Source organism: Schistocerca nitens, chromosome 2, assembly GCF_023898315.1.
Source record: "Schistocerca nitens isolate TAMUIC-IGC-003100 chromosome 2, iqSchNite1.1, whole genome shotgun sequence".
Taxonomy (NCBI): domain Eukaryota; kingdom Metazoa; phylum Arthropoda; class Insecta; order Orthoptera; family Acrididae; genus Schistocerca; species Schistocerca nitens.
The window spans coordinates 818,412,042-818,425,037 of record NC_064615.1 but is presented as its reverse complement, the minus strand read 5'-3'; the positions used below and the strand labels follow the sequence as shown (position 1 = coordinate 818,425,037).

Sequence of the window (12,996 nt, the reverse complement as noted above, 5' to 3'; positions counted from 1 at the left end):
GTATCATGATGATCTCTCCATTGGCAAAAGATTCCGGAATAGTCCCCCATTCGGATCTCCGGGTGGGGACTGCCCAGGGGGAGATTACCATGAGAAAAAGATTGAATAATCAACGGAAGGATAACGTTCTACGAGTCGGGGCGTGGAATGTCAGAAGCTTGAACGTGGTAGGTGTTGTGACTTAGCAAGACAGCCAAGTCACAACGAGAGGAAGCCGAAAGGCACGCGTTAAGCTCACGCAGATTGGCGTGAGGTCTGGAACAGTACAAGGAAATGAGAACTTAGAAAATGGACGCAGTTGCTGTAATACTTAACTTTAATCCACATTTGTAGAACATCGCTCTTGATGATACATGCTTCAAAATATTAATTATCAAAGCTATGGCGCCTTGCTAGGCCGTAGCCAATGACTTAGCTGAAGGCTATGCTAACTATCGTCTCGGCAAATGAGAGCGTATTTGTCAGTGTGGCTTCGCTAGCAGTCTGCTGTACAACTGGGGCGAGTGCCAGGACGTCTCTCGAGACCTGCCGTGTGGTGGCGCTCGGTCTGCAATTACTGACAGTGGCGACTCGCGGGTCCGACGTATACTAATGGACCGCGGCCGATTTAAAGGCTACCACCTAGCAAGTGTGGTGTCTGGCGGTGACACCACAGTAGGGAAACTAGAAAATCTGAAAAGGGAAATGCAAAGACTCAGTTTAGATATAGTAGGGGTCTTTGAAGTGAAATGGAAAAAAGAAAAGGATTTCTGGTCGGATGGGTATAGGGTAATAGCAACAGCAGCAGAAAATGGTATAATGGGAGTATGATTCGTTATGAATAGGAAGGTAGTGCAGAGAGTGTGTTCCTGTGAACAGTTCAGTGATAGGATTGTTATGAGAATCGACAGCAAACCAATACCGACAACGATAATTTAGGTATACATGCCGACGTCGCAAGTTGAAGATGAAGAGAGAGAGAAAATGTGTGAGATTATTGAAAGAGTAAAGGGATATTTAAAGGGATATGAAAATCTAATAGTCATGGGAGACTGGAATAAAGTTGTAGGGGAAGGAGTAGAAGAAAAAGTAACAGGAGAATATGGGCTTGGGACAAGAAATGAGAGAGGAGAAAGGCTAAGTTAGTTCTGTAACAAGTTTCAGCTAGTAATAGCGAATACTCTGCACAGTAATCACAAGAGGAGAAGGTATACTTGGAAACGGCGGGTGATGCGGGAAGATTTCAGCTAGATTACATCATGGTCATACAGAGATTCCGAAATCAGATAATGGATCGTAATGTGTACCCAGGAGCAGACACAGACTCAGATCACAATATAGTAGTGATGAAGAGTAGTCTGAAGACATTGGTCAGGAAGAATCAATACGCAAAGAAGTGGGATACAGAAGTACTAAGGAATGTCGAGATACGGTTGAAGTCCTCTAAGACTATACATACAGCAATAAGGAATAGCTCATTAGGCAGTACAGTTGAAGAGGAATGGACATCTCCAAAAAGGGCCAAGTTGGGAAGGGACACTTACGTACAAAGAAGGTAGCTGCGAGGAAACCACGGATAAAACATAAGAAACACTTCAATTGATCGATGAAAGGAGGATGTACAAAAACGTTCCGGGAAACTCGGGAATAGAGAAATACAAGGCGCTGAGGAATAAAATAGATAGAAAGTGCAGGGAAGCTAAGACGATATGGTTGGAGGAAAAATGTGAAGACACAGAAAAAGAAATGATTGTCGGAAGGAGAGACTCAGCATACAGGAAAGTCAAAGCAACCTTCGGCGACATTAAAAGCAAGGGTGATAACATTAGGAGTACAACGGGAATTCCACTGTTAAATTCAGAGGAGAGATCGAATAGGAGGGAAGAATATATTGAAAGCTTCTATGAGGGGGAAGATTTGTGTGACGTGATAGAAGAAGAAATAGGAGTCGATTTAGAAGAGATAGTCCCCTATCTCTTCTAAATCGACTCCTATTTCTTCTTCTATCCAGTATTAAAATCTGAATTTAACAGAGCTTTGGAGTACTTAAGATCAAATAAAGAAGAGGGAATTGATAACATTCCATCAGAATTTATAAAATCATTGGGGGGAAAACAACTATTCACGTTGATGTGTAGAATGTATGAGTCTGGCGACATACCATCTGACTTTCGGAAAAGCATCAACCACACAATTCCGAAGACGGTAAGAGCTGACAAGTGCGAGAATTATCGCACAATCAGCTAAACAGCTCATGCATCCAAGTTGCTTACAAGAATAATGTACAGAAGAATGGAAAAGAAAATTGAGGATGCGCTAGATGTCGCTCTGCTTGGCTTTAGGAAAGGTAAAGACACGAGAGAGGCATTTCTGACGTTGCGGTTAATAATGGAAGCAAGACTAAAGAAAAATCAAGACACGTTCATAGGATTTGTCGATCTGGAAATAGCGTTCGACAATGTAAAACGGTGCAAAATGTTCGAAATTCTGAGAAAAGTTGGGGTTAGCTATAGGGAGAGACGGATCATATACAATGTGTACAACAGCCAGAAGGGAATAATAAGAGTGGACGACCAAGAGCGAAGTGCTCGTATTAAAAAGGGTGTAAGACAAGGATGTAGCCTTTCACCCCTAATGTTCAATCTGTACATCGAGGAATCAATGATGGAAATAAAAGAAAGGTTCTGGAGTGGAATTAAGATTCAAGGTGAACGGATGTCAATGATACGATTCGCTGATGACATTGCTACCCTGAGTGAAAGTGAAGGGGATTTACATGATCTATTCTACGGAATGAACAATTTAATGAGTGCAGAGTACGGATTGAGAGTAAATCGAAGAAGGACGAAGGTAATGAGAAGTAGTGGAAATGAGAACAGCGAGATTGATGGTCACGAAGGATTGATGGTCACGAAGTAGATGAAGTTAAGGTATTGTGCTACCTAGGCAGTAAAATAACCAATGACGGATGGAGCAAGGAGCACATCAAAAGCAGACTAGCAATGGCGAAAAAGGGCATTTCTGGTCAAGAGAAGTCTGCTAATATCAAATATCAGCCTTAATTTCAGGAAGAAATATCTGAGAATGAACGTATGGAGTACAGCATTGTATGGTAGTGAAACATGGACTGTGGGAAAACGAGAATCGAAGCATCTGAGATGTGGTGCTACACACGAATGTTGATAATTAGGTGGACTGATAAGGTAAGGAATGAGGAGGTTCTGCGCAGAATCGGAGAGGAAAGGAATATGTGGAAAACACTGATAAGGAAAAGGGACAAGATGATAGGAGATTGTTAAGACACGAGGGAATGAATTCCATGGTACTGAAGGAAGCTGTAGTGGACAAAAACTGTAGAGGAAGACAGACATTGGAATACATTGAGAACGTAAGTGTTTCTCTGAGATGGAGAGGTTAACTCAGGAGAAGAATTCGTGGCGGGCCGCATCAAACCAGTCAGAAGACTGAAAACAAAAAAAAAGGTCAATTTTAGATCAAAATGATTTAGATTTCGTCTTTCGTTTTGTAACTCGCAAGGGAAACTGATTTCATCATGAAGATCACAAAATATTTCACAGAGTTGGTGAATACCTCCATTAGTTCCGCTGTGCACAATCAAAATATCGTGCACGTACCTAGAGTGGGACTGAATGTGTAAATCTGTAGCAGCATAACTTCGGAAAAATTTCTCTTCTAGTGAATTTATAAAAATGTCTGCTAGGAGGCCCGGTAACAGATTACCCATTGCAAGCTCATCTGATTGCTGAACCAGTTTCCCATTAAATTCAAAACAGTTATATTAAACTACCGCTTTTAGAGACATTATAAGGCAGGAAGTGTTCCTTCTGTTAACTGCGAAGAAACCGAGCGGAACAGAAGAAATACTTCAGTTGATCCATGAAATAAGGAAATACAAAAACGTTCAGGGAAATTTGGGAATACAGAAATACAGCTCACTGAGGAATGAAGTAAATAAGAATGTAGGTAAGCTAAGGTGAAATGGCTACACTAAAAACGTGAAGAAATCGAAAAAGAAATGATTGTCAGAAGGACTGATTCAGCGTATGGAAAAGTCAAAACAACCTTTGGTGAAATTAAAAGTATGGGTGGTAATATTAAGATTGCAATGGAAATTCCACTGTTAAATGCAGAGGAGAGAGCGTATGGGTGGAAAGAAGGCGTTGAATGCCTCCATGACGGGGAACACTTGTCTGATGACATGACAGAAGAAGAAACAGGAGTCTATATAGATGAGATAAAGGAGCCAGTGTTAGAATCGAAATTTAAAAGAGTCCCGGAATATTCAAGATCGAATAAGGCAGAAGGGGTAAATAACAGTCCATCAGAATTTCTGAAATCTTTAGGAGAAGTGGCAACAAATCGATTATTCACGTTGGTGTGTAGAAGGTGTGAATCTGGTGATACACCATCCGACTTGCGGAAAAAGTCATACACACAATTCGGAAGATTGCAAGAGCTGACAAGTGCGAGAACTATTGCACAATCAAGTTGCTGACGAGAATAATATTCAAGAGAACAGAAAAGAAGATTGAGGATGTGTTGTATGACGATCAATTTGGCTTTAGGAAAGGTAAAGGCACCAGAGAGGCAATTCTGACGTTGCGACTGATAATGGAAGAAGACTGATGAAAAATAAAGACATATTCTTAGGATTTGTCGGCCTGGAAAAAGCATTCGGCAATATAAAATGTTGCAAACTGTCCGAAACTCTGAGGAAAATAGGTATAAACTATAGGGAGAGAGAGGTAATATACAATATGTGCAAGAGCCAAGAGGGAATAATATTGGTGAGCGACCAAGAACCAAGTGCTCGGATTAAAAAGTGTGTAAGGTTCTGGAGTGAAATTGAAATTCACAGTGAAAAATATCAATGATACGATTCGCTGATGACATTGCTGTCCAGAGTGAAAGTGAAGAAATGATCTGCTGAATGGAATGAACAGTCTAATGAGTGCAGGATATGGACTGAGAGTAAATGGAAGAAACGCGAAAGTAAAGAGAAACATTAGAAACGAGAACAGCGAGAAACGTAACGTCAAAATTGATGGTCACGAAGTAGATGAAGTTAAGGAATTCTCCTACCTAGGCAGTAAAATAAACCAGTGACGGACGGAGCAAGGAGGACATCAAAAGCAAACTACACTCCTGGAAATTGAAATAAGAACACCGTGAATTCATTGTCCCAGGAAGGGGAAACTTTATTGACACATTCCTGGGGTCAGATACATCACATGATCACACTGACAGAACCACAGGCACATAGACACAGGCAACAGAGCATGCACAATGTCGGCACTAGTACAGTGTATATCCACCTTTCGCAGCAATGCAGGCTGCTATTCTCCCATGGAGACGATCGTAGAGATGCTGGATGTAGTCCTGTGGAACGGCTTGCCATGCCATTTCCACCTGGCGCCTCAGTTGGACCAGCGTTCGTGCTGGACGTGCAGACCGCGTGAGACGACGCTTCATCCAGTCCCAAACATGCTCAATGGGGGACAGATCCGGAGATCTTGCTGGCCAGGGTAGTTGACTTCTAGAGCACGTTGGGTGGCACGGGATACATGCGGACGTGCATTGTCCTGTTGGAACAGCAAGTTCCCTTGCCGGTCTAGGAATGGTACAACGATGGGTTCGATGACAGTTTGGATGTACCGTGCACTATTCAGTGTCCCCTCGACGATCACCAGTGGTGTACGGCCAGTGTAGGAGATCGCTCCCCACACCATGATGCCGGGTGTTGGCCCTGTGTGCCTCGGTCGTATGCAGTCCTGATTGTGGCGCTCACCTGCACGGCGCCAAACACGCATACGACCATCATTGGCACCAAGGCAGAAGCGACTCTCATCGCTGAAGACGACACGTCTCCATTCGTCCCTCCATTCACGCCTGTCGCGACACCACTGGAGGCGGGCTGCACGATGTTGGGGCGTGAGCGGAAGACGGCCTAACGGTGTGCGGGACCGTAGCCCAGCTTCATGGAGACGGTTGCGAATGGTCCTCGCCGATACCCCAGGAGCAACAGTGTCCCTAATTTGCTGGGAAGTGGCGGTGCGGTCCCCTACGGCACTGCGTAGGATCCTACGGTCTTGGCGTGCATCCGTGCGTCGCTGCGGTCCGGTCCCAGGTCGACGGGCACGTGCACCTTCCGCCGACCACTGGCGACAACATCGATGTACTGTGGAGACCTCACGCCCCACGTGTTGAGCAATTCGGCGGTACGTCCACCCGGCCTCCCGCATGCCCACTATACGCCCTCGCTCAAAGTCCGTCAACTGCACATACGGTTCACGTCCACGCTGTCGCGGCATGCTACCAGTGTTAAAGACTGCGATGGAGCTCCGTATGCCACGGCAAACTGGCTGACACTGACGGCGGCGGTGCACAAATGCTGCGCAGCTAGCGCCATTCGACGGCCAACACCGCGGTTCCTGGTGTGTCCGCTGTGCCGTGCGTGTGATCATTGCTTGTACAGCCCTCTCGCAGTGTCCGGAGCAAGTATGGTGGGTCTGACACACCGGTGTCAATGTGTTCTTTTTTCCATTTCCAGGAGTGTAGAACTGGCAGAAAGGACGTACCTGGCCAAGAGAAGTCTACTAGTATCAAACATCGGCCTCAATTTGAGGGAGAAATTTCTGAGATTGTACGTTTGGAGCACAGCATTGTATAGTAGTGAAATATGAACTGTAGGAAAACTGGAACAGAAGAGAATCAAATCATTTGAGATGTGGTGCTACAGACGAATGTTGAAAATTAGGTGGTCTGATAAGTTGAGGTATGGGGAGGTTCTGTGCAGAATCGGAGCGGAAAGCAATATGTGGAAAATACTGACAAGGAGAACGGGCAGGATGAGAGGACATCCGTTAAAGACACCGCGAAATAACCACAATGGTATTAGTGGGAGCTGTAGCGGGTAAAAACTATAGAGGGAGACAGTGATTGGAATATATCCAGCAAATAATTGAGAATTTAGGTTGCAAGTGCTGCTCTGAGGTGAAGAGGTTGGCACAGGAGAGAAATTCGTGGCGGGCCGCATCAAACGAGCCAGAAGAGTGATGACTAAAAAAGAAATGTTGTTGGTGTTTCAGTGGCCGTGAGGATTCGGCTTGACAGCCTGCCGTAAGCTCGTCAGAAGATTTAAGTGGCATGCTCCTATGTCAGTTTGCCCCTTACGAGCAGACGAGCAATTTCCGTTAGCCCCATAGCACGGCAGACCCAGAAAACCGCACACCTTTCTCTTTCAGGCTGACACCCAGTGCTTCTGAATAGCTTCTGCAAATGGTTAGTTTGTTTAGTTCAGTAAACAAAAAACGCGTTATAGAGTTTCGATTTCGCCAGTCATGAGGCTCGCAACCACCTATCGATACTTTGCTAGTGTAGATTCCTTTACAAGAATGATACCATTCAAAAACAAATTACCCTCAAAGTCGCACTTGTGACAAGGAACATTGTATGTGGAGCTGTTCGAATAAAACTACGAAAATCACAACTTGTAGAGCTACAAATTTTATCAAGGAGACTGCAAATTAAGTCTTGGAAGTCAGAAATGAATTTACCAATTACTTTATATCATCTGAAGTTTAATGCCTTGGTAGGATAAGATGATTTGAGAAAACATATCTAGGATATCTCTTTTTAGTTCTTGTTCTGTATTTCTAAAAAAGTGAATTGAAGTTTATAACGACTATTAGTTTTTATATTATCTTACCTCATATTCTTGCACATTATAGCTACGACTTTCTTCTGATTGCCGGGCAGAAGAAAAGATGAGAGGCTCGTGTTAGAACCACGAACATTTTTTTAAGAGAATACCGACTCTTCCTGCTTTTCTCTAATTTCTTGTGTCCCCAACGAAACTGGCGTTTCAATGTGTGTGTGTGTTCTTTCTTTTACATCTCTGCTACTGAAACGCCAACTTTTCTGACAACTGACAAACACTTCAATTCCTGTCCTCGTTTGCCACGGCTTCTGTATTTTATGTGTGCGATATCCCATGAGCAGTCGTTCATTTGAAGATTTTCAATTAGTTTCGAAGTATTTTGAGTCGTCCACTTATTGTAACACATAAAGTACAACCACGTCAGACGACGGCAGTAATATTGAAGAATATCTGTCACACTGAGCTAAATTTCCTCCGAACATATGCACACTTGCAATTTTACACAACATAGTTTCAGAGAACCGACGAGATCATGCGGATCGTCTGATATTTCTGCTACTTCGTCTATTGGACGGGCTTTTCGAATGTATGTCAGCAGTCGCAGAACCCAGTGGGTGCCAACGGCTTCAAAACGTCGTGGAAGATTCTGAAAACCGATCTATTACTAATATGGACTTCGTTCACTACCGCCTCGATTGTGATAGCCCGTTCTTCGAACACCAGGGCTTCCAGGTTTCCTGCGATTCCCGCTTATTCATAGAGACATGGTCTGCCACTTCGTTGTTTGCCATTCATATGGTTTTCAGGAAAGTAGGAGTATCTGCAGTCACCTCTGTTCATATGATGTTGCATTGTTATCGTACAATTCCACGAGCTTCTTATCTCCTTATTGTTTGATGACCGTAATATGGGTAATGTGGCACTAAATACGAGGGTTGTCAGAAAGTAATTTCTGATCAGTCGCGAAATGGACACCACAGTGGAAATCCGATGAAGCTTTGCACAGATGTGTTGGATAGTGTCTCTAGTATGGCCGTCGATCGCATCAAGACGCTCTTTTCAGTTGTGCGCTCGCTGTGAGCGAGTAAAGGTGCGTAGAACAATGATGTCTCCCACCAAGTAAGAGGGCCCACTGAGGGGTTTCGCCTTAACGAATGCAGCCCACTTAACAACTGCCATACACTTCCTTTTTCATGGCAATTCTCAGCCGCACTCTGCAGGTGCAGTGAAGACGCTCCTGCAGCCTTTTCGATGGGAAGTGTACGATCACCCACGACACAGCCCTAATTGGCTCGTCCTGAGTATCACCTCTGTTCACATGAAACGCTGGATACGAAGACGACACATGGCCGCAGGCTACGCGCTATAGACCAGCGTTGAGAATTATCGGGTAGCACAGGCGGCTGCCTTCTATGACAGTGGTGTTGGAAATTTGGTATAAAGCTCCGACAAATGTCTAAGTCAGAGCGGCGACTATGTAGAGAAGTATCTGGAAAGTGTAGGTAACTCTTGCAAATAAAATGTTTCTGATTTTCACTGTGGTTCCCATTTAGCGACCGATCGGAACTTACTTTCTGGACAATCCTCGTATATCTGATAAAATGTGTCATTATCTATAAACCATTGAACACTTGTGTAAATGCAATAACAACTGATACTCGGAATATCTTCCAGAACTGCAGCACAAGTTAAAGCCACGTCACTGAGAAAAAGAGATAGTGTCGTCTTTGAGAAACCTTCCCAGTGAATATATATCACAGAGAGACGTGAGGTAACGCTACAGTGAGACTGAATTGTTGCAGCTTTTTTTCCCTAGGGAAGTGCTACCGTACTGCAGACCGCGGATTTCAGTGTATAACAGAACTGCAGACATTTACCTGCAAACGGACTAAAATAGTGATAATTAGAACTTCATGTCCGCCCGTCGTAATCAGCGTACGGTCCGTAATCAGTCAGCGAGTAGATAATCCCCTTCGAGGGAATTAAGCGAGTCCTCGTACTGATATGCCATATACGTCACTCATTTCGTTGTGAATAATTTCGAAGCAAGAAGTGTGGGACCGCGGAAGCCGCCATGTGGGTGGCACGCGGACTCCGCAGCATGTCGTCTCGGGTTAGCGCTGGTGTCCTTTGAGTGGCACAGCACCGGCAGTCCACCTAAATCATATACGTAAGAATTATCACCTAGAAAATGAAATAAAACAAAGTAATGGCCTCCAAAGGGAAAATCGGAGCGGCGACTATGTAGAGAAGTATCTGGAAAGTGTAGGTAACTCTTGCAAATAAAATGTTTCTGATTTTCACTGTGGTTCCCATTTAGCGACCGGTGGGAACTTACTTTCTGGACAATCCTCGTATATCTGATCCAAAACAGTACTAGATAAATGATTAATAGAGTAGGTGCCACATTCTCCGCTGTTAGGCTGCAATATCAACTATGAATATGAAAATGACGTCACTAATAAATGAAATAAATTTCAAATGATATTTGAAAGCAGTAGCTACACCTATTCTAACGTACGGAAGCGAATTTCCGACATTAACTAAGAAAAACAAAAGAAGAATACAACAGGCTGAAATGAAATTTGTAGCGGAATTAAAAGGACGTGCCCTTGGAGATAAAGTTTAAAACAATATTATAAGAGGAGAACTTAAAATGTACTCTAAAGCTTAGCGCCCTCTGCTTCGATCCCGTAGATTGCATGGCCTGCACAGATTTTTTTTCTTTAATCGCGTTTTTAAGTTGTTCACAAGCAGCAACACCTCCTAAAATTGTCGCGCTAATTAAGGCCGTAGGAGCATAGTCTTTTCCGAATGTACTTCTTACCAAAAAGGCAACGGCCTTGCTGCAGTGGATGCACCGGTTCCCGTTAGATCACCAAAGTTAAGCGCTGTCGGTCGAGGCCGGCACTTGGATGGGTGGCCATCTGGGCCGCCATGCGTTGTTGCCATTTTTCGGGGTGCACTCAGTCTCGTGATGCGAACTGAGGAGCTACTCGACCGAATAGTAGCGGCTCCGGTCGAAGAAAACCATCATAACGACCGGAAGAGCGGTGCGGTGTGCTGACCACAAGCCCCTCCTGTCCGCATCCTCAGCTGAGGATGACAAAGCGGTCGGATGGGCCACTTGTGGCCTGAAGACGGAGTTCTTTTCTTACCAAAAAGCGATTTTAGTAGCAGGAATAGAAGGTTTTTGTTAATCATGCTTTTTGCGTTCTCGTCGTGATATTTCCATAGAAACTTTCATTTCCTAACACATATTTCTTTATATCTAACCGAGAAGTGAAACAGCAGTTTTCGAAGATCTGGCTTTAAAAATTTTTTGATATACCAAAATTTGTGTGAAAAATTTTCAGTCTTCATCCACAATTTACCCACTCGGACGTTGAATTTAAAAAAACAGTGAAACACGTAATTTTTTTATTTCCAGCAGAGAAGACAAGTACAAATTTTCATGAACTTAGCTTTGGAAGTGCTTTCATAACGAAATAATTTCATAAGACTTTTCGTCCGCTATTTCACTCTCTTAGAGGGTTAAATTTCCTAAAGCACTGAGACACGCATTTTTTCAAATTTCTAACCGAGAAGTTAAATACCGCCTTCCATAGAAGTATCTTTAAAAACGATCGCATATTGCTTTACCCCCTTAGTGGCTGAATTTCCAAGAATGCTGAAACACGTATTTCTTTATTTCTCACTGAGAAACCAAATACCAGCTTTCGTAGTTCTAGCTTAAAAATTCAAAACTAAGTTAATAGGGACGTATTTTCAAAAACCTTTCATCTTCTATTTCGCCCCCTTAAACGCTGCCTACGGTGTAAGATCCACACCATCTCAAATTTCAAGTTTCTATCCTTAGAGGTCTGGACTGGGCAGTAACGAGTCATCGAATGTCTGGCTGGCCCTGTTTCCCTCCCTTAGGGATTGATTTTCCAAAAGAACTGAAACGCGTATTTTTTTATTTGTAACCGACAAGTCAAATACCAGTGTTCAAAAATACTTTAGAAGTTCATTAATATGATTTATTTTCAGGAAAACCTTCAACCATTATTTCATTCCCACAGGGGTTAAATTTCAAAAACTGCTAGAAAAAATATTTCTTCATTTCTGACCGAAAAACTAAGTACCAATTTTCGTAGGTCGAACTCCAAAATTGTCTTAACAGCGACATATTTTCAAAAAACTTTTTATCACTTATTTCTCCGCCTTAGAGGAGGAACATCGAAGAAGCCCTTCTTAAACGACGTCTACAGAATAAGGTCAACACCATCTACAGAATGCAAGTTTCGTATTTAGTTGTTTGTTGTGAACTCGAGCAAGGATGCTTAAAAAGGAAACAGCTTGCAACTCGCCGGCCGCGGTGGCCTAGCGGTTCTAGGTGCTTCAGTCCGGAACCGCGCGACTGCTACTGTCGCAGGTTCGAATCCTGCCTCGGGCATGGATATGTGTGGTGTCCTTAGGTTAGTTAGGTTTAAGTAGTTCTAAGTTCTAGGGGACTGATGACCTCAGTGTCCCATAGTGCTCAGAGTCATCTGAACCATTTTTGAGCTTGCAGCTTACGAATGCTCAACGCCGAGATTATCAGCGAGGAAACAGCTTGTGAGTAGAAGCGGGCGAAATAATTATAAACCGATAGTGAAGAAAGATGCAGGACAACCGAGACACTTGTGACTTCAATGCTGACGGAAGAGGCTGCAAGCCTGCTCCATTAAGTGAAGGAGGAGGAGGAGGAGGAGGAGGAAGAGGAATAGAAGAAGAAGGAGAAGGAGAAGCAGGAGGAGGAAAAGAGGAATGAGAAGGAGGAGGAGGATAAGAAGAAGGAGAAGTAGGTGAAACGGAAGGAATGCGAGAACAGTGTGCTAATCACTGCGTCATCCAGTTCGGTAATAGTAATAATAATAATAAGAAGAAGCAGAACGAGGAGGAGGAGAAGGCACAACTAGAGGGAACTGTAGACGGCAAAACCTGTACGGAAAGACAGAAAGTGGGATACACTGATCAGCCAGAAAATTATTACCACCGACCTACTACAGATATAAAGCCGTTCGAATGGTAGCAGCGTCGCTTGGCGAGGTATGACTGCTTGTCAGACACATGCACGGTGCATGTAGTGTCCGTGTGTAGGAGGGGAAGGGGCACGAGCTGTCTGAGTTTGACCGAGGGCAGATTGTGACGGCCCGAAGGCATTTCTAAAACTGCACGACTTGTCGGGTGTTCGAGGATTGCTGTGGTCAGTGTCTTCAACACTTGGTGCAACTAAGGTGGAACCACATCCAAACGTCGTGGTGTTGGGCGGCCACCCCTCATTACAGATGTCGGACGTCGTAGACTGGATA

The 12,996-nt window shown here is 43.8% G+C and overlaps 1 pseudogene; it reads left to right on the top strand.

The window, feature by feature from the left end:
- The first annotated feature begins 10,493 nt into the window (after positions 1 to 10,493).
- LOC126238177 (5S ribosomal RNA) lies at positions 10,494 to 10,611 on the top strand (annotated as a pseudogene).
- Positions 10,612 to 12,996: the final 2,385 nt, after the last annotated feature.